This window comes from Ambystoma mexicanum, chromosome 1q, assembly GCF_040938575.1.
Source record: "Ambystoma mexicanum isolate Mex_15411 chromosome 1q, UKY_AmexF1_1, whole genome shotgun sequence".
NCBI classification, from domain to species: domain Eukaryota; kingdom Metazoa; phylum Chordata; class Amphibia; order Caudata; family Ambystomatidae; genus Ambystoma; species Ambystoma mexicanum.
In genome coordinates this window covers 423,417,255-423,437,970 of record NC_090922.1, presented here as the reverse complement: position 1 = coordinate 423,437,970, position 20,716 = coordinate 423,417,255, and the positions used below count along the sequence as shown (strand labels likewise).

The 20,716-nt window shown below is 41.1% G+C and overlaps 1 protein-coding gene across 1 annotated transcript in view; it reads right to left on the bottom strand.

The window, feature by feature from the left end:
* Positions 1-20,716, bottom strand: part of LOC138528235 (galanin receptor type 1-like) — a 1,147,458-nt gene that overhangs the window by 849,293 nt on the left and 277,449 nt on the right. The window lies entirely within an intron of this gene.

The window sequence follows — 20,716 nt, the reverse complement described above, 5'->3', positions numbered from 1 at the left end:
GGCGCAGTCTTTAAGTAAAATACGATCGTGCATAAAATTAATGGGAACATACGCGCCATGACAATGTCTCTGAAACATTGTGTTTCATAAGAACGCTATATTTATTTCCCACACCATATTTATAATATCATTAATCCCGCTTTTGGAATGCAACCATGCAAAAGGAGGATATTTTGAGTTTACCAATTAACACGTTACCAGGTTCCTTTCATAGCGGCGCCCAGCACCTGGGGAACTTGTCCGTGCTGAGCGCATGCACCATGGCAACGTATCTACAGCGTTGCCATGGTTACAGTATATCAACATTACTTCTAAAATGGCGCCGGCTCACGGAACTCCGTTTCAGCCGACGCGAGAGACTGAAGCTGCACGGTAAGCATTTTCTGCCCAATCTTGTGCAGAATCAGATCACAGGAAGATTATGAGAGGAGCTTCTGATAACAAGTAGCACATAATTATTATAAATATATGTGGACGAACTGACATAATTATTGGGTAACGAATTACCCAAATATACTACGACTCATATAGAACTTTTTTATCACAATTCAGACCCTTCGGCACTAATGAGATTTAAACCTTTTTGATTGCGTAATAAGGTATACGGGCAAAATGAACGAGAGCAGGTCAATGAATATGGAACTTAGCGATGATCATGTATCTTCTAGCAATTTAGCGTATGCATCAAAAAATGATGAATAAGTCTTGCATATAATGTGGTTATTGTAATAACTTTCTCCGCAGGACTATGGGATTAAACCCTTATAACATAGCCGATTAATCATCACGTGGAAACTTTGCTTAAAGTGTCTCTGGTAAGCAACCCCATAGTCTTGGGGATGTATGGACATATGTTTGGCTAACATAAGACCAAGTCTGTATTATTTGTTGCCATTGGATTTACATTTTGACTAATGCAATATTATTATTTGTTTTTCTCTCCCTTATGTTTTGTTCTTGAATTCTGGAAATGTTTTTCTGGTTTCCCGCTTTCCTGTTTTCTTCATACCCTTGCAATCCTCCCCATCACCAACCCACAATCTCTGTCATTGAATTTATTCTTAATTTTATTCATATATATTTTTGTATAAAAAAATTATTTGGAACCGTGAAACAATGTTGTGTTATGTTTTTTTTTTTTAAATTAATTGTATTGTTTTTTCTATGTGTGTAACTATAGCCCTGATTTGAAAAAGGCTCAGCAGCTGAGCCGAAACACTTGTAATCATGAAGAGGGCATCTTACTCTGACTGAGCACTAAAGTACAGAAATACTTAATCGCGCAGAATCTGGGAGTTTTTTCCTTTAACATTAAGCACATCTGATGCAGGCCTGGACTTTTTCTTCCTTTCCAGCCCGTTCCACTAGATTTTAGAGGGCCACCATTGCAGCATCTCCACATCTTCACCCGTGCTGCTACTAGGACAGAGCACGGGTCATCCATCCTTGCAGGCCACTGGCCTAGCTAGTTCAAGGACCCTGCCCCACAGAAGCAGTGACAGTAGCAGTGCACCCAGTGGAATGGGGCGCTGCTATAACAATGGCAGCACCTAGAGGTGGGCCAGTCCTCCAGAGCATCAGGGAAGGGCAGACCCGCCCCAAAGAATGACATCAACCCAAGGTACTGTGCATCCTGCCGTGCCTCATAAAACCTGGGGCTAGTGTATGTGGCTGCCCACAGCAGCCACTCCCTTATATTTAATATTTGTATTATTTCACAATGTATATGTTTGTATCTCTATTTATGTATTTGATTATTTCTGTAATTGCGTGTATATACATATATATATTAACCATAACGTGTAATATATAGATGTCATCTTTGATGTCCTGGGTGTTAGTAGTAGCAGTGCACAAGGGTGCGGCCTTTTATGGTTGCTTAGCCTACCATAATTGGTGAATTTCAGGGGTTTTCGGTTTTACTTTGAACCATAATGGCACGTTTGAATAGGTTTTTTAGTGAAGAGCACAGGTTTTTGGTTGGGCAACTTAATCATAACGTCCCCTTAACAAAGTTTCTTTTTAGTGAATTGTACAGGTTTTTAGTAGGGCAACTTAACCATAACGTCCCTTTAACAAAATTTGTATTGTAACTGAATTTTCTGAAGGGGAACCTAATCATAACATTGCGTTAATAAAGTTTTTATGCTGAATATACACTATCATCATGTGATCTTGGGAGATATGTAGTTTAATTTGATTACTTTACAAACATATAACGTAGACCATACAGAACCTCCTCGCTATCGATATTGTGAAGTCACGGACTGAGCGCCTGTCTGCGGATGGACGCGGACGAGGTCATCACTACCGAAACAGTCAGGGGCCATCTGAAATGGTACTATTGTTTTACACAAAAAATGCTCAACTTAGAGAAAGGACACATAAAGACATTATAATTACTAGTAAATAAATAGGGAAACCTAAACGTCTGAAACAAAAACCATGCATTTAATGACCATGTAGAATGAAATGGATTGTACTATAAAAAAAGAAAGTATGACTCCAACATAAGTACCTCACAGAAACTCTGCAGCCAGGACCGACAGTAGACGCACGCACTTCAACGAAGACAAATCACAGCAAAAAAGTAAGTTAACTACATTTTTCTTATATAAGTGTGTACTTTTTTTGGTATAAGGGGCTGAAAAAAGAATTTCTTTCTGTTCTTTTCATACAGAAATGTGCAGTACTTTGGAGTGGCTGGAGGAGAATTGTCTGCATGGGGAAATGTCTGAAGATAGCGACAGTAATGGTACACAGTGCTCTGCATAAGCAAAATAATGTTCAGTGTTTTATGGCCATTTAACATATATATATTTATTTGTAGCAGACCAGGAAAAAAAAGAAGAAATGCCAACAAACGACACAGAGGAAGACAGGCTAAAAAGAATAGAACTTAAAATGGACATACTGAATGTCAATTTTAATAGTTTAAGGGAATTTGTGAAAGAATTTGTTAGGGGAAAAATACGGTATCACTGTCCCACCTGTACCTGCCCTCTTCTCCATTCCCTAGTGAACCGTCCCCAAACCTTGAACAAGAAAATAGACGTTTTGACGAAACATCCATCCCTTCTTCCCCACACAAATCATCTCCTCACAATCAGCCTATGTTGAACCCTAATTCCCCTATATTCGTGTCAGTGTCTGCATCCCCCTGTGTTTCTGTTGATTAAAGTGTGTGTCATTTTTTAGAAAGTGTTTGTATATTTGTTGTAGAGTAAGGGGTTGAGAAAATATTTTTTTTAAAAAAGACATAAAATGTTCGCCAACAGTGCGCCTGTTCGAGCTAGCCGTAAGCAATACAATGTGGATGTTCTAACGGCAATACACCTACCCATACCAATGCCAACAAAGATGGAACTGATCTTAGGATGCACCATCTGTGCAAGTTATGCGTAAATGAAGATAATGGGCATGCCAAGGACATTATTGCTCTCCGTACGGCTCACAAACGAGATAAAACATGTTCCTAGAACATACTAGGTGGGCGGGATATATATAAATTAACTAAATTGGAAGTGTCCTAAGGACACTATATCTGTCCGTATCGTCCGCAGCAAGATGGAACCGTCCGTAAAACAGGCGTGGTGGCCGGAATGTTCCTTGTGAAACAAAATGGAGGTGTCCTAAGGACACTGGACCTGTCCCTGCAATCATCAGATGAGGTACGCACATGCGCAGTACACCCATAAGTACTGCGAACATCACGCCTGTCCCTAACTGTCCATCTAACTTGTGTCGCACTTTTAATTAGTTGCAGGACCCGAACACTGTCCGTAGTACACTGGCGCGCATGGGCTCGTTTGTTAGTCTGCATTTTCTGTCGTGCAGGCATGCTTTTCCCTCACAGATGTGTTCAGGACGTCATCATGTGGCCGCACCCAAGCTGAGCATGTGGACTAATTTGCGCACTTTGTCTGCTTCCGCAACATTGCAAAATAACTTACACATACCTGTGAAATTATTTTTCAGTATAAAATCACCATTTGACATTTCCCATACAATAGCTCCAACTGTGAATGTGTCATTTGCAATTTTTGCAGCGCTTTTCAGCGAGCAATATGGGCACGAGCCGCATCCTTGGACCCCTATAAATGGCCACACCTCCGAGCTCATCTTCATTGTGCTTCTGGCTATAGCAGTTAGAGGTGTGCTGTAGCAATCATTAGGTAAATAATCCTTATGGCATCCACGGCTGCTGTTGCTGCATTAGCCTCAGCACTACCCCCAAACCCTCCACCACCACCACCTCCCCAAGAGCCTGCAGAGGGATATACGGGTGAGGATGTAGAGATTGAGGAAGAAGAGGAAGAAGAGAATGAGGTGGAGGAACTCCGCACTACTAACACTCGGCGAGAGTCGTGGGTGTGGCGGTTGTTTTCCGTTTTAGGGAACATACCGAAAGCATGTGCAAATTTTGTCAAGTGTAATCGCTGCCAGTTGGTGCTCAGTCACGGGAGACCTGGTGCGTACAGCTTTGGTACGACAACCATGAAGCGCCACCTAACTTCGTTCCACAGTGCAGACATTCGCAAGGTGGTGCCATGTGAAGAACATAGTAGATTGAGTTCCTCCACAGCATCCTCCATGCCCGATTCTCTCACCACAAGAGACACTCCTGTGGGGGAGCGCATCCCTCCAGCTGCCTCACAAGCCATTCGCAATGCTGTTGACTCTTACCTTTCGAGGGTCACAATATTGTGTGTGTATTGGTACGCAGTACTCTGCAGGTGGGAGAGTCTTCAAAGTGCTTTTGAGGCTACGGTCACGGAGCACCAGAAAAACTGCTCCCTACTTAAGTAAAGGCCACCCTATATCTTTCTCCTTCTGCCCCTTCTTATCCCTTGGTTGGTTTCCCTTCCTTACCTTCCTTTGCCTTCCTCTCCTAGTGTCTCGTGTCGTCAAAAGTAGTAAATTGGAAAATTACAAAAATTAATAGAAAGGCTCTTTTCAGAGCCGCCTTTCTCAGTTAAACAATAGAACTATCAAGTGACCGTTGTAGGCCCCCGCGCATTTTTTTAAAAGTCTGCGGACAGTCATAGGACACACAGGGTAAGCATAACAAAACCAATGGACTTTTTGCTGGGAGTAAGTGGTGGCTCTGAAAAGAGCCTTTCGGTGGTGGTGTGTATCCCTCAAGAAATTTAGGTTAGAAAAAACAGATTGTGAAATAGGTGACTATGATGTCAAAAAAAAATTGCAAAGCATTTTGTACATTGCGAAGAAAGATCTGATTGCCAGCATATGTGAGATGGACTCCATCTGTACGAAAAAGTAAAGAACTACGAAACAAAATGTTTTCATTGTGGAATGAGGACATGCCAACATCTCTTAGAAAGGCACAAACAACCTTATTCACATTGCGCCTCGCTTTCTCCATTTGTGGACCAAATGCAGAGGAACGCAACCATATCTGTCTTTGTGCTATACGGGAAAAAACAATTTGACAAATTGGAAACATGTCCATGACCTTCGCAAGTCCTTCTTTCATTGCAAATTGCAAAGAAATTCCAGACACATGGCCTAAACTGTTTCCACTGCAATGAATAATAAGTATGTCCGGATGACGCTCTGTCAGTAAAGTTGCACAGAGAGGTACCAAGTCCAGCCACCTCATTCCACGCACGTCATGCCAGTGCACTTCTACATTAGGAAATCCAAGATCTGCACATAGACCGCAACTTTCAGCATGAACCTTCAAGCAATGTATCCATGAGTCTCCCAAAATCCAGATAATCTGTTTTCGAGCACACAGAGCCATGGCTGTCAGGTCTCCTGTCAGGGAAAACACATTCTCACTAAATGTCTCCATACAAAACACACCCACTGAACTTTACTGACCAATCCCTAGCTTTGCACATTCTCATTTGCATGCGTCTCCACCCCACAATCGGTGCCGCCTGCAAACTACCGTCATGTTCACGGACACGTACAGGATGAGAGCGTGAGGACTGTACATTTAAATATTATTCCCCTTGTCTCCCTTAAGGTGGGCTTTTTTTTTTTTTTGGGCAGATGCCTTACAGACATCTGTTATTTTATATTTTTTTACATATGTTTTCTTCTTACTACACTCGTACAACCATTACAGAACCTTCTCCAAAGCAAGCCTCACATTCCAAAAGAACATGGCATTTCCCAAAGAAGATAACACAACACCATCTGCTTCAAAATAAGCCGCATTACTGGGAACAATGTTCTCATGTCTGCAGAAAAACATACCAGCGCGTAAAATGAAAGCACGCATGCCACCATTGATGATACACCTCCCAATTCCTTGATCAGGACAGAAAACAGAAGTTTTGTCCCATTTTCCTCTAGGAAGTAACCCAGAAAAAATGTATTTCGCAGTTGGAAATATGTTCATGACTGCTTGCACCAACTGCTCCAAATCGTCCAACAAAGTACGTGCACTGACGTAGCCCAAATGAAAAGCACCATAGTGCAAAATCACCACATGAGGAGTGGTCATCGCACGCATTTCGGTGCAAACTCGTAGAATTGCTGCAACATTGCGATCAGTCTCAGCGCTCCACACCAAATGGTGCGCTACATTCCTACTTTCGGCATAGTGCTGTATACCATGCACAAAAATATCTCCAACTACCAAAACCTTCACCCTCTGCACCTCTGCCATCTTCAGTATACACACCGTCTTTTGACACAAAAGAGCAATTGGAACATCTGATTGGCTGATGGCTACAGTTCCCTTTCCATGCTAAATTTGCTGTAGAAACCCGTATGTGACACGCCCTACCCATGCACAAGTGTTGTGTACGTTCAGCACGTAACTCTTAACTAGTCCTTCTACCCTTTCCGCATCACTCACAAATCCATTCCCTCATTGGACACAGCTAAGCAGTCACACAACTATCCACCAATCAGATTGAACATCCGTACATCTAACTCCGTCATCAAAATTTCGCACTTCAAATGTACTATCGATCACTCTAAGTACAAGGCGCATATCATTGCAAAGCACCTACTTCGAAAAGTGCTGTACAAGTGTCGCGGATTTCTACGTACAGCTCCATCGGTGCGCACATGCATGCATATAAAGTACAGGTATGCATATTTTAATCAGAGAACATGTGTGATTTCATTTAAACAAATTAATGCCACTAAATATGCATAGCCAATACATACCAACACTCCCCCTTTAAGTGCAAGATGTCCGATTGTACATTAACAAACCGCACTACTTCTTACTGTCTCCTGCATAACCTATACATACGTTACAACCTTCCCTATGTAGTACGAAAATCGATTTTCCATTAGAAAATGGCACAATTTTTTACTGTATACCGCCTACATGAATGCTACTTCCAATACGATCGTATGAGAAAAATAAACGCTCCCGATTGCTGTGGTGACATAGCCCTCTGAGGGTCTCCCGATTTTTCGAAATCGTACTTATAATAAGAAACTACCAACATTTTTTCCAGCAACTATAATGAGCTATCGCTTCCAAACCTCTCTGCTATACATAACACAGCTTAAAAGAAACAAGGCATTTTCATAATCTTAAAATTGTACTCATTTCTAAAGCACTTGCAACTAACATACTGCAAGTAACATACACAGGCAGCACATAGTGAAGTGAAATGCGCACATGGACTGTGTTAAATATCAAAGGAGAAAACTCTGACGACAGATGCAAAATTAACAGTACAGTGTACAGTAACATCACTGCTTTAAACACACAAAGTTACTAACTTCTTCTTTTTACAATCGCAGTGAAGACTACTGTCCTGAAAATCAACAGCATCTACATTGCTAACGACATATCCGAAGAAACCTGGTCATTCTGCAAAAAAAAGTAAGTACAGCACAACCTCTATATTCTAACTATTCCAGAAACAGAGAGTGTGGGTTATGTATTTAATTTGCGCACCAAACCAAACAGTGATTTCTGAACCATTCTTCCCACAAATTCCCATTTATTAAACACAGATAAACAGGCAGAATGGCTCACAAATCCCCGTCTGTTTGGAACCCAAATAACATACAAATGCCTTACAATGTTAGTACTAGAAAAGAAATAGCTGTTTCAATTTAATGCCATTATGTTTACTATTAATGCATCTCCTCACCACTAGGCCTCTTTGTATTCTCATCTGAAGCACATTTTAGTAGTATACAAACCGAAAAATATCCTCCCAAATCATTGTAAGAGAACAATGCACATTCACAGACCACCACAAAGAGCTTCCTCATTAAACTCATGCACGCATGCACACAGCACCCATACATTGTACAACAAACCAAACCATGCCTTCTTTTTTCTACAGAACCCAAAGAATGCCTACCAAAAAGCAAGTTCGTAGAAAGGAATGCAGAAATAGAGCCAATAAAAATAAAAGTGTCCAACCTACCCATCCATCTGTAACAGAGTTTGTTGAGAACGTTGGAACAATACAGCTAGCACAGTCATTTAGCAAAACAAAGGAAGCTTCAACTACCAAAACTTTACCTCCTCCAACAAAATGTGGCACGAAAGACAAAACTCACAAAAAATTGGCTACCAGTACTCCTAACAATGCTACTATTAATCCTGAATTAGTGCCAAGAAACTATAGTAAAAAAAAGTATTTTAGGCAAAATGTTTCGCCATAAGGTTCTTCAGAATCTAAACCAAAATCATCCTCAACCCTTAAAATCTACCGTAGAAAATTAATCTTACAAGCTCTTGCAGACAGTGCAACCCTTCTGAAAAGGAAGCTGTTTATATTAGTATTAAATAGGATGAAACCACTAACAAAACTAAGTACTAAACTACAAAAGAAACTTATCAATAAACGGAATGTGAACAAAAATAACTTCTTACATATTTGTGGAGGTGAATGGAGTCACACAACAACCACAGAACCATATTTTAATGAAGAAGCATACAAACAAAATCAAACAAACACAATTGCCATCCATAGCAGTGGACGAGGGTATGAAAAAATCACAGCATCATGGAACAAGAAACACTGCTTACAAAAGTTTCCCTTGAAAACTCAGAATTAACTCTCGCTTCGACTGAACCAGACCATCCCGTGTACAAATGGCCGTGCACATCAATGTGTGCCATTCCTAACACATTATTCAAATCTTTACGTCAGTTCCTCAATCAGTATGTGAAAGGTACAGACAAAATTAAAATTAAAGTGCTGCAAAATATAGATATCTGTCCAGTGCGCAAATACACAGGACTACAAGGACATTCATCAGCCTGCATTTCTGGACCTATTTGCAAAAGCACCTTCCATGATATCAAAAGGATAGCAATACATCATGCAAATGTAAGAAATCTAGTGTATAAAATATACCATGCTAAAAGTCCAGCTTCAGAATTAGCCAATTTACATAACACTCATCTGCATGGTAAACCCAAATATGTACAAGAAGAAATGGACCGTATTCAGAGAAAATATTTTGGAAGTGAAACCCACTTACAAAATGCAATAGTTGTAGAACAGAGTACCACCAATTCTGCACATAGCAACCTTCTATTACACACATACAAAAAAGAAATACTAAAATTTAAAAGTGCATCAGATGAAATACCAAACCATGTGTGTGTGTGTTGCTGCAGAACGTTTTCCAAAAGGAACACAAAAAATATAGACGTAGCATTCAAAATAGAAAGACAATGAAGATTCCAAATGGTTTGAATTAGCTCTCTACCTTTTAGCCGAAAACAAATATCAAATAAATGAACCAGTAATATTTTGCAGTTACTGCACTACAAAACTAGACAACAACCACACTCCTTCACGTGCTATCACAAATAATTTGGAATTGTTCCCACTACCAAAAAGCCTGCACCAACTCAATTTGTATGAGAGCATCATAATTCAAACAGTTCACCCATTTCAAGCAATTATACGCCTTCATCCAAAAACAGCAAAAGTACCTTCCTCTGAATTGGTGAAAGGCATTTGTCGCAAAGTAATTTACTTGGACTATGAAACGAAGTGTGTACTTTTACTGTTTTATAGTAGCCACAAAGCTTCAAGAGAGACAGGTCAATACAACTTCTTGGCCTGTCCTCTTGAGTTGTTTAGAAGAAGCGAAACATGTGTTGCCTAATTTTAGCAATCACTAAATCAATCTTTTACTAGGTGTATATTACCACACACTCAAACAAAGCATTTAGACAGTTTAGTTATACAGAAATGAAAAAAGTTCAAGCAATCCATAAAATGTGTTTACTGCTGTATAAAGTAAACAGCTAGAACATGTAAGTACAAAAACGCAAAATATAAATCTGTTATGAATGGTTATTTACATTCAAAAGAAACACTCAACATTTTGTGAAACAAATTGAAAAACAATTAACATGTGCAATCAACATCTTGTGAAATAGTCAAGTCCGATATTTCTAAATGAATGATGCTTCAGATTAGATTTGATACAGAGTTGGGAAAACAAATTATAGATGCCTGTGTAGTTTTGCTAGTAAATTCTTTGCATCATGCGTTCCCGTGTTCAGTGTTAAAGAGTTATTTGATTGAAAGTTATTTCATTAGAAAGTCAATGAATGATGCAGGGTCTTTTGACGCAAGATATCCGATCGTTAGCCGACATGATCAAGAGCTGGTTGGTGGTAGAGGTTCCAACTGGTTAGTATACAGGTATATCACAGTTCCCTGTAATTGTCACGTTTCGGCGGTAGTAGGTAGAGGTAAAGTCCGCCTTCATCAGGGCTGCGAATCAGGGACCTTGACGGTGCGCATTAGCTCAAGCGTGTTGGTGTGACCACGCTTTTTGGAAAAGAGGAAACCTTCTTGTGCCGAGACCATTAATGCAGGTACAAGGTCAGTGGAATGGCGAACTTCCCAAAAAATGCAGAAGATTCACGAGTGGTCTCGAGGCTTGTAATTCAGACGCTGAGTCATGCTATGCTGCTTGTGGAGTCAGCGAGGTCTCTGCCGCTGGTGAGTCGGCGAGACGTGTTTTCCTAAGAATGCGGAAGGAGAGGTCCATCAGTAGCGCAGGGCGTATGAGCTATTCGTTGCCAGGAACGCTAGTGCATGCGCGCTAGGGGTTTTGTCATTATTGACAAAACAAGTGTTTCACAAGTGCTCATGCCCCCTCATTTGCTGTAGTTAGGCTCAAGAATTCCAGTCCGTTAGGAATAGTGGTCAACACGTGTAATCATTAAAGCACTGTGGCAGTGAGTCAAGACTAAATACTGCATCAGTGCATATTCGTAATTTGTAAATGGTGTTAGAAATACAATACTGAGTCAAGGTCAAGGAAATTGACAGGCACAGCCCAGTGTTTTGTTTTAGTTCCATGCATGGATGACGGAAGCGTGCATGGGGCATCTCGCAAGTTGTTTCATATGTCTATTCTTGGGAGTTGATTTGAAGACTTTATCAATGCCATGCGACCAAAGGGGCCACGGTCAGATTAATGAGGACATGTTGCGATGATGCATATAGGGTTGAGAGAATATTGAGCCAGCATTATGAGTCGTTATCTAATGGGTTGAAAAATCTCGTTAAGACCATGATGGTATGTATCCAGTCTGTGAATCCATCGTGCTTCCTTTTTCATGAGGCTGTGGTGGATGTCAGGTTCTCCTTTGACTTTTTCAATCACCCACCACAGGATGTCGTTAGGAGTGTGGTTCAATGCCAGAAAATGTTCAACCAAAGGCGCAGTTGTATTTTTACATCGGATTTTTGACCAGTGTTCCGATATCCTGGTGTTGATGGCTTGTGTTGTTTGGCCAATATATCTGAGGCCACATGGGCACTCTATGCAGTAGACTACATTTTGACTTTTGCAGTTTGTCAGGTCTCTGAGTGTCCAGTTACGTGTACCAATTTGGAAAGAGCTCATTTTTTTGTTGAATTTGCAGGCAACACAGTTTCCACAGGGGTGGTGTCCTTGCAAGGGTCGAAGGGTAAGGGTGGTGTTTGATACTGGTTGGAATAATGAATGTACAAGATGTTCTTTTAGGTTTTTTCCTCGTTTATAGGCAAATCTGGGAGCAGACTCCTCCGGCATGTTCAGGCGAGCTATATGCCAGTGCTTGTTGATGATCTGTTTAATTTTTGAGGTATGGGCTCCAGTAGTAGAAAGTAGTTTACTTGCCATTAGATCTAACAGAAAAAATGTAAACACTCTAGGAGTGCAACGTTCAATAGAGCATTCTTTAATTGTCTTGGTAAATGGTGTACCAACAAAAGACAAAAACATTTGGCAACAACTGGTGGACTTACATAAAGTTAGAGAAGCCTTGCAATATCTAAAAGACAATAACGAATACTACAAGGAAATAAATATTGAAGAAAGCTTAAGGGAAACAACTTAAATAAATGAAGAGGCAACAGAAACTGGACAATTCGAACTTCTGGATCCTGCTGCAGTAGCCACTCTTTTGGATCAGTACACAATTCATCCATTGCATTCCAATGAAAGCATAGATGATGCACTAGAAACGTACCAAATGTGACAAACCAAAGGTTCACCAATGAGCATATGGGAAAAAAGTATAGAAGCACATGCTTTTCCACTGCTATTTCCTACTGGCAAAGGTGGGTGGTACGATTGTTACAGCATCAGAATACCGCTCATTACGAATGTATTTGCAAGATCCCAGGTTTAGACAAAATGTAGAATACATATTCCACCTACTCTTTGAAAGTGAAGTAGCAACCCTATGTTAGGGAGTTGCACACATGTTGAAATCTGGAACCCACTTTCAAAATATGTCAGCTATGCAATTAATACAAAAAGTACAAGAAAAAGATGAAGTTTTACAATCAAATACAACAAATTTGTTTGCAAACATGCGTGGTACAAAAGAATACTGGTTCTGAGGGCACTGAGACGTACGTTGTATGATCAGAAACCTTGGACCACCAACTTGGTTTCTTACACTAAATTGTGCAGAATATGCATGGGAAGATTTACATGACTTCCTACGCATATCAAACAACAACAAAACCGGCATACATTTATTAACACCTTGAGAACTTTGCTCTCTAGATCCAGTTAATGTGTCAAGATATTTCCATCATCGTTTCATTGCTATGCTACACTTTATTTGCAATAAAACTGTTCCTCCCCTCGGAGAAGTGCAACACTTCTTTTGGAGAAAAGAATACCAAGCGAGAGGAGCACCACATATTCACATGCTGTTATGGATCAAAGGTGCACCTACATTTGGTCACGACACTGATGCCACTATTTTGCAGTTCATCCAAAAATATGTCACTTGTGAAATCCCTTCACAACGGACACATAGTGGACCTGCATAGGCAGATTTTGCAATTTCAAAGACACATATGTGGCAAATATTGTCGTCGCAAATACAAAAATCAAGGGAAATTCTACACCAAATGCCGCTTTTGTTTCCCTAGACCAGGTACAGAAACAGGTGAAGCAAACAACTTCATGTCTTCAGTTCGACATAGTGTTAAATGTAAATCACCTAAGAACACGTGTTACATAAAAAGAAAAGAATCAGAATACATCAATAATTATAATGCAATCATTGCCCTCTTATGGAATGCAAACATAACATAGATGTGCAGTACATTGCAGACAATTCCACTGCTGTTGCACGATATGTTACAGCCTACTTAAGAAAAGCAGAAAAAACAGAGCTTCAAGACCTCTGGGATGACCTATCATCAGACAAAACACTATCTCAGAAATTGTACAGTCTAGGCATAAAAATGCTCTCTCATAGAGAATGTGGCGCCTATGAAGCGGCAGATCGTTTAACCGGTACTGCTTTGTATGGAAAATCAGACAACATAGTATGGCTAAATCTGGGTCCTGCTAAATGTAGAAAAAGAGTTCTGAAATCATATGAGGACATAGAAACAATTGCCAGAAATGATCCCAACAGCGAAGACATTTTAAAAAACAATTTACTGGACACATACTATCCGAACAGGAGTAGGACTTTGGAAAACATGTGTCTATACCACATAGCTCAAAACTTTGCTTACAAAAATAATATAAAATCCGATGAAAACAAAGGCAGATATAGGGCCTCATTACACGGATGGCGGAGAACCATGGCGCTATTAGCGCCATGGTTCATGCCGGTAAAATACCGGCACCGCCTTGGCGGAAAGGGGAATTACCGCCCCATTCCAAGGTTGGCGGGGCGGTAATTCCCCCTTCCACCATTGCCCTTCCCCATTCCCATTTTTGCCTCATAGGGCATAATGGGAATGGGGAAGGCGCTAATTACAGTACCGCAAATTGCGGTACCGTAATTAGCTCCCTGGGTCCCTTTGCGGGTTGGTTTTTAACGCCTGCAAAAACCAGGCGTTAAATCCCCCAACCCGCAAAGGGATCTTGTAGTAAGGCGCTAAGGATTTACCGGTACCAGTATTTTACCGGTACCGGTAAATCCTTACCGCCATCCGTTTAATGAGGCCCATAGAGTCACAGATTGTGAAGGTAGCTTAGTTAAACTTACCAAACGTAGCTTAATAAATCATGTTAAATTGTCATTAAAAGCTCCTCAACAGAAAGAACTATATTACATGTCTCTGCTACAACTTTTTAAACCATGGAGAAAAGAGGAGGAGATACTAGATAACTATGACTGCTATGAAGATGCTTTCTAAGCAAATGAAAGCGCTATCTCTGATGTGAACTTTACACAGTACAAAACAATGTTGCACAATGAACAGCAACACGAAGAAGAACTTCAGGCCCAGCTAGATAAGGACTCTTCCAGCAGCAGTCAACCTTCTGTAACAGGAAGCCAAGAACCACTAGGACAGCCACTAATAACAAATGAGGCAGAATTAGCTATGACAGAAGTGGAAAACACCATGTGTCATTATCAAGAAAATATAGAAGACTTAACTGTACAACAAGCAAAACTTAAGAAAGATCAGCGCACCATTTTTGAAGACGTAACAAAACAAATACTACATGGTGCACAGCACGAAAATAAAGAATGTACATGCCAAAATTATAAACCAATGCTACTGTACATCAGTGGTGACGCTGGGTCAGGAAAAACATTCTTAATCAAAATCATCAGCAAGTTCTTTCAGCAATTGACAAACAACAAATTGTCATCGGTTGTATATGCCCACACAGGTTTAGCTGCCTACAACATAGGCGGTGTCACTGTACACCCATTACTACTTCTTCCATTAGAACACCCAAACAAATTAGAGTATTACAAACTTTCTGCAGAAGCTGTAATGGAACTACGCAGAGTATTAAAGCAAATGAAAATGCTACTAATAGATGCAGTGAGCATGGTCTCCAACCTAATGTTAGCTTTCATTAACCTCAGATTGCAAGAAGTACTTAAAACGAACTACGAAGAACTCTTTGCAGGGAAACACATTATCGTTTTCGGAGATCTTCTACAATTGACACCAGTGAAAGGGGAACCTATTTTTAAAACCTTAGGACACAAACTCTGCCGCAAAACAGTTGGCAGCATAGGAAATGTCAACCTTTGGCAACATTTCCAATGTAGAGAATTAACAGAAAACATGCGGCAATCTGCAGATCTCACTTATGCCAACATCCTAAAAAATATAAGAGTTTGTGTACTATCTTAAGAAGCAGAAGCAATATTGAGAAACCAGCACATTCATGCACTTTATGGCGATAATGCATGTGCTACTGATGTTATGGAACAATTAGCACACAAAAATGTTAATTGTATGGCCTTAATGCCAACTCTTTCAAGCTGTTTCAAATCCAATGAAACAATGTTAAATAAAGAAATGCAACCAATAATGGAAATTTGCACCACAGACAAACTAGACATACATGGCATGACACTACCCATGTGTGAGCAAGCCACAACAAGGCTAAATAGCTTAGAAAACTCAATCTCCAACACAGCTGGGTTGGAAAAAATATTAAAATGATCCTTAAATTGTAGAATAATGCTTAAATGTAACCTTGACGTAGAGCAAGGGCTAGTGAATGGAGCACTGGGTACAGTTGTTGGCTTTCAGTCATACCCACGTTACACCAACATTCAGTTTGTCAATATTCGCTTTGACAAACTATCAGAAGTGAAAAGGATAGGGCACTCAACTGCTCGATTCCTGCTATTCAAAGACATGTATGTACGTAAAGAACAATTTTCTCTAACTCTTGCATATGCAGTCACCATTCATAAATCCCAAGGTCTTACCCTAGACAAAGCATTGATAGATATACGAAACACCGTCTTTAAAGAAGGCATGAGCTACGTAGCATTATCACGCTTACGTACACTTGATGGTCTATTTCTAATCAACTTTGATGCAAGTAAAGGGAACGCTGATATTCCTTGCATTTTCGTTCACTGTACAGCCCGAATCTCAAACAATATCCTGTTCCAGAAAAAGTAAAACGTGGTAAAAGAAAACTAATTGAAACAGAAATGCAACAGAATCTCACAGCAAATCCTTCAAAGAAAACAAAAGAAGGTAAAGGTTCCTTGGCCTCAAGCCCGGGGACCGTATCTCTCCAGGACTGAAATCTCTACACTGGCTCCCAGTGGCTGCGAGGATAAAGTTCAAAACCCTCTGCATTGTCCACAAGGCCTTCTGGGGCCTGGGTCCTAAATACCTTCAACTCTCTCTTCCCAAATATCTTCCTTCCCAAGCCCTTCGCTCATCCGCCTCCAACTCCCTCAGGGTTAGCCGCTTCTCGAAGCAACGAGCTGGGGGTAGATCTCTCTCCGCGGCAGGGGCCTCCCTCTGGAACAGCCTTCCTGCCTCCCTGAAACTTGAGGAGAACCATCTCCGGTTCCGGAAGCACCTCAAAACCTTCCTCTTTGCTTCTGCTTTCCCTCTCCCTCTCCCCTGCTGAACTGCTAATTAATTTTCACTGAAACTGCACTGATCCTGCAACTGGACCACTCTAAACGGCCTCGGTCCTGGGCCCTGCCACTCTCCACTTGCACTGATGCCCTGGAACCCCTTTGCACTGCGGGACTGTCTCTGTATCCCTACAGCCACCCCCTCCCCCAGCACTTGTTCTGCACTTACCTCACACTTGCCACCAGCTGGTCCTATTTATTTATTTATTACGTACGCCACTTACCTTGTACTGCACTTTTCCCCCTCCCCTTCCCCCTGCACTTTTTCCCACTCCCCTACCCCTGCACTTGCGCGATCTGAATGACACCTGGCCTAGTAGGATCGTTGTCTGTCTCCCCTTGTCCCCCCCTCCCTGCCTCGTCGCGCCTTGAAACACTTGTGTATAGGCGCGTTACAAATACCATATCATATCATATCATATCAAGTACCACAAGTAAAGAAGAACCTATTAGGGAAAGTAAACCAGGTACTTCTTCAAAGAAGGAAGACAAACTCTGAAAAAAGCACTCAGATACAGAACTAGCTGGTCCATTCAAATTTGCAAATGAAAGTGGTGTAAGTTGCTATGCAAATGTAGCAATAAATATTCTATTGCAATCGCCACCAATTGTTAACAACATTTACTTACACAGTACAAATCAATTGTATTTACAAATGTTAGTCCTTCATAGAAACGCAACAAATAATCCTGCCAACACGTACAGTGTTCACGGAATAAGACAAGAATTGGACTACTGTGCTGGAATAGTGACATTCACTATGAACTCACAAGAAGATCCACAAGAATTTCTAATGTACTTACTACAAGTACTGGAAAACAAAAGCATACATATAAATTAAATCCTTCAGATTTCATACATGTGGAAACATGCATGCACTCTTTGTAGCAATGTGGTACACGAACAAATCCCAAATGACCGATTTGTGTATGTATCCATACCTAATTGTGATTACATTCCATTTCAGCATCTTGTACAGAATGCAAACCATGGCACATTATGTACTATGTGTAATTCAGACAATCGGTCCACCTTAGTAATGCAAACACATAGTAAGTACATAATACTTATGCTGCTACGTTATAAAGCAGATGATACCAAAAACAACTGCAAGCTGACTGGATTCACACACAGTCAAGTGTCACTTGGGAAGAAAACCTTTACAACAGTAGGTATAATCTACCTGCAGGAGCCACAACCAATGCAGGTCACTACACTGCATGCATTAAAAAGAAATGTGGATGGGTGGAATGTGATGATACCACCATTACTCTAAAGCAGAGATTACCAGCTAATCTTACAAATGCGTATTTAATCTTCTTGAAGCCAAAGTTTAATAACTAATGAGTACTTCTACATTACCAAAAAATGAAGTGAAAAACTACAAACAGTTAGAATACGCCATCAGGTATCTAACTGCCCAACACTGTATAACAAGGACACAGATAAATGAATACTGCAAAACTGTAACAATAAATGCACAGTTAGAATATGCCAACAGGTATCTAGCAGTTGTTAGAAATCGGCAACAAGGCAACAAACATAACATTAAGCAGAAAGAACAAGGAAACACTCAAATAAAACAAACAAACAGTTTGTAGCATAGCAAATTAAGGGGTTTATTAATCCAACAAGGATTTTTTTTCCCCCAGACTCAAGGATTAGAAAAACAAACACAGAAACTGAGCACAATGCACAGTACACTGGTTTGTGAACTAAATATGAGGGTAAAAAAAAATGAACTGTCTATTATACTTTGTAAAAATGTTTTATAAAATGCAAATACTAACATGCTTTTCTCTTTTATAACAGAAATTTAAAAAGGCTACTTTCGACAAGTACTGCAATCATGTAACACATGTATGGATTCTGAACAAATTAAAGAGTAAGTATAATAACAGTCATTTCTTACATATGCAAATGTACACGGCTATTCTGTGGCAATAATATGGTGCAGAGCCAGCAGGCAGGCCTAGCATCTTTGATGAACAACCTACCACCTACACCCTACAGCCAATCAAGCAAGACTATAGGTCCTACCAGAACCATCACTCCATATTAAAACCATGCTGCTACTATTTTCACTACTTCTAAGTGTACTTTTCGGTGCATGCTCTGCAGCCATGCAGCCAAGACACTACAACGTGCACACACCTACCGCATCACACCACACCCATGTTCATTTATAACCTCACTGCTTATGACTTCAGTGTTGGGTGCATGCCCTTTGGCCATGCACCCAAACCTCTGGGTGCTGCCCAGAACCACCAAAGCATATCGCAACCATTGTGGCGTATAATTTCAGTACGTATAAAGTTGCATTAGGGAGCAGGGCATTCGGCCATGCTCCCAAAACGATAAGCCCCCCCCACAACCACCTGAGTAATATTTCATAGTACAAGTGTACCTATACCTGTGATATGCTGCACTAGATGTGGCCACAGGTTACAGATTTGGCTGTAAATCCATAGATTTCTCAATGTATGGGTATGCAGCATATAAAATCCATAGCGGGTTACATCTCCAGTGCTTATAACTTTGTTCTTGGCTGCATGCCCTTCGGCCGTGCACCAAAGGCTCTACATCTAGGCCACAACTACCACACTGTAGCATACCCATTGTGCTTTTAACAACACTACGTATGAATGTGCTGTTGGGTGCATGGCCTTCGGCCATGCACCCATGACTGCAGGCCCTCCCCACAGCCACCTGACTGATGGTCAATACTACGGATGTATCTGTACCTGTGATATGCTGCAGTGGTTGTGGCCAGGGCCTAAAGTCTTAGGTGTATATCCATACATATTTCAGTGTGTGGGTATGATGTGGCTTTTAGCTCCAGTGTTTACAACTTTGTTCTTGGGTGCATGGCCTTTGGCCATGCAGCCAAGACTCTACACATTCCCCACAACCATATGAGCGATAGTGAATAGTACAGGTGTACCCATTGCTGTGGCATGCTGCAGTGGTTGTGCACAGGGCCTAAAGCTTTGGAAGTATGGCCTACAGCCAACAGCCTACAGCCATGCACCCAAAAGTCTACAGCCTCCCACACCGACCACATACATAGTCGATTGTATGGGTGTCATGTATGAATATATTATGCTGCAGTGGTTGTGGGTAGAGTGTACATACTTGGGTGTAAGGCATACAGCCTGCAGCCATACATCAAATTTATATGTCTTGCCCACAACCACCTAGTATGTAAAAGCCATGTTGGCTGATAAGTTAAGAGGTTATAATTTTTTTGTTGGGTGCATGGCCTTTGGCCATGCACCCAAAAATGCAGGGCCTCCCCACAACCACCTGAGTGATGTACAAAAGTACGGGTGTGTCTATATGTGTGTATGCAGCAGTGGATGTGGCAAGAGTATAGACTCTTACCTGTATGTCCAGAGAAATTGCAATGTATGGGTGTGCAGTAGCTTATTACTCTCATGCTTACAACTTTGTTCTTGGGTGCATGGCCTTCCGCCATGCACCCAAATCTGTGCACACTCTCCACAACCATCTAACCCATTACCAATACTACAAGTGTATCCATGGGTGTGACATGCTGCAGTGGTTGTGGCCAGGGCCTACAGTCTTGGAAGTATGGCCTTCAGCCTTCGGCCTACGGCCTACGGCCATGCACCCAAGACTCTAGGCCCTGGCCACAACCACCACAGCATATTACACCCATGCTCGCTTATACATGAGTAACACACCCATACAATGAAACATTATAGCTGTAGCATGTACTCATTTTGTACCTAGGACTGAAGGCCCTGCCCACACCTACCAGATACGTAATAGAATGTATGAGTGTGATGTATGAATGTGATATCCTGCACTGCATGTGGGCAGGTTCTACAGTCTTTGGTGTGTGGCCTACAGCCTGCAACCATGCACCCAAAACTG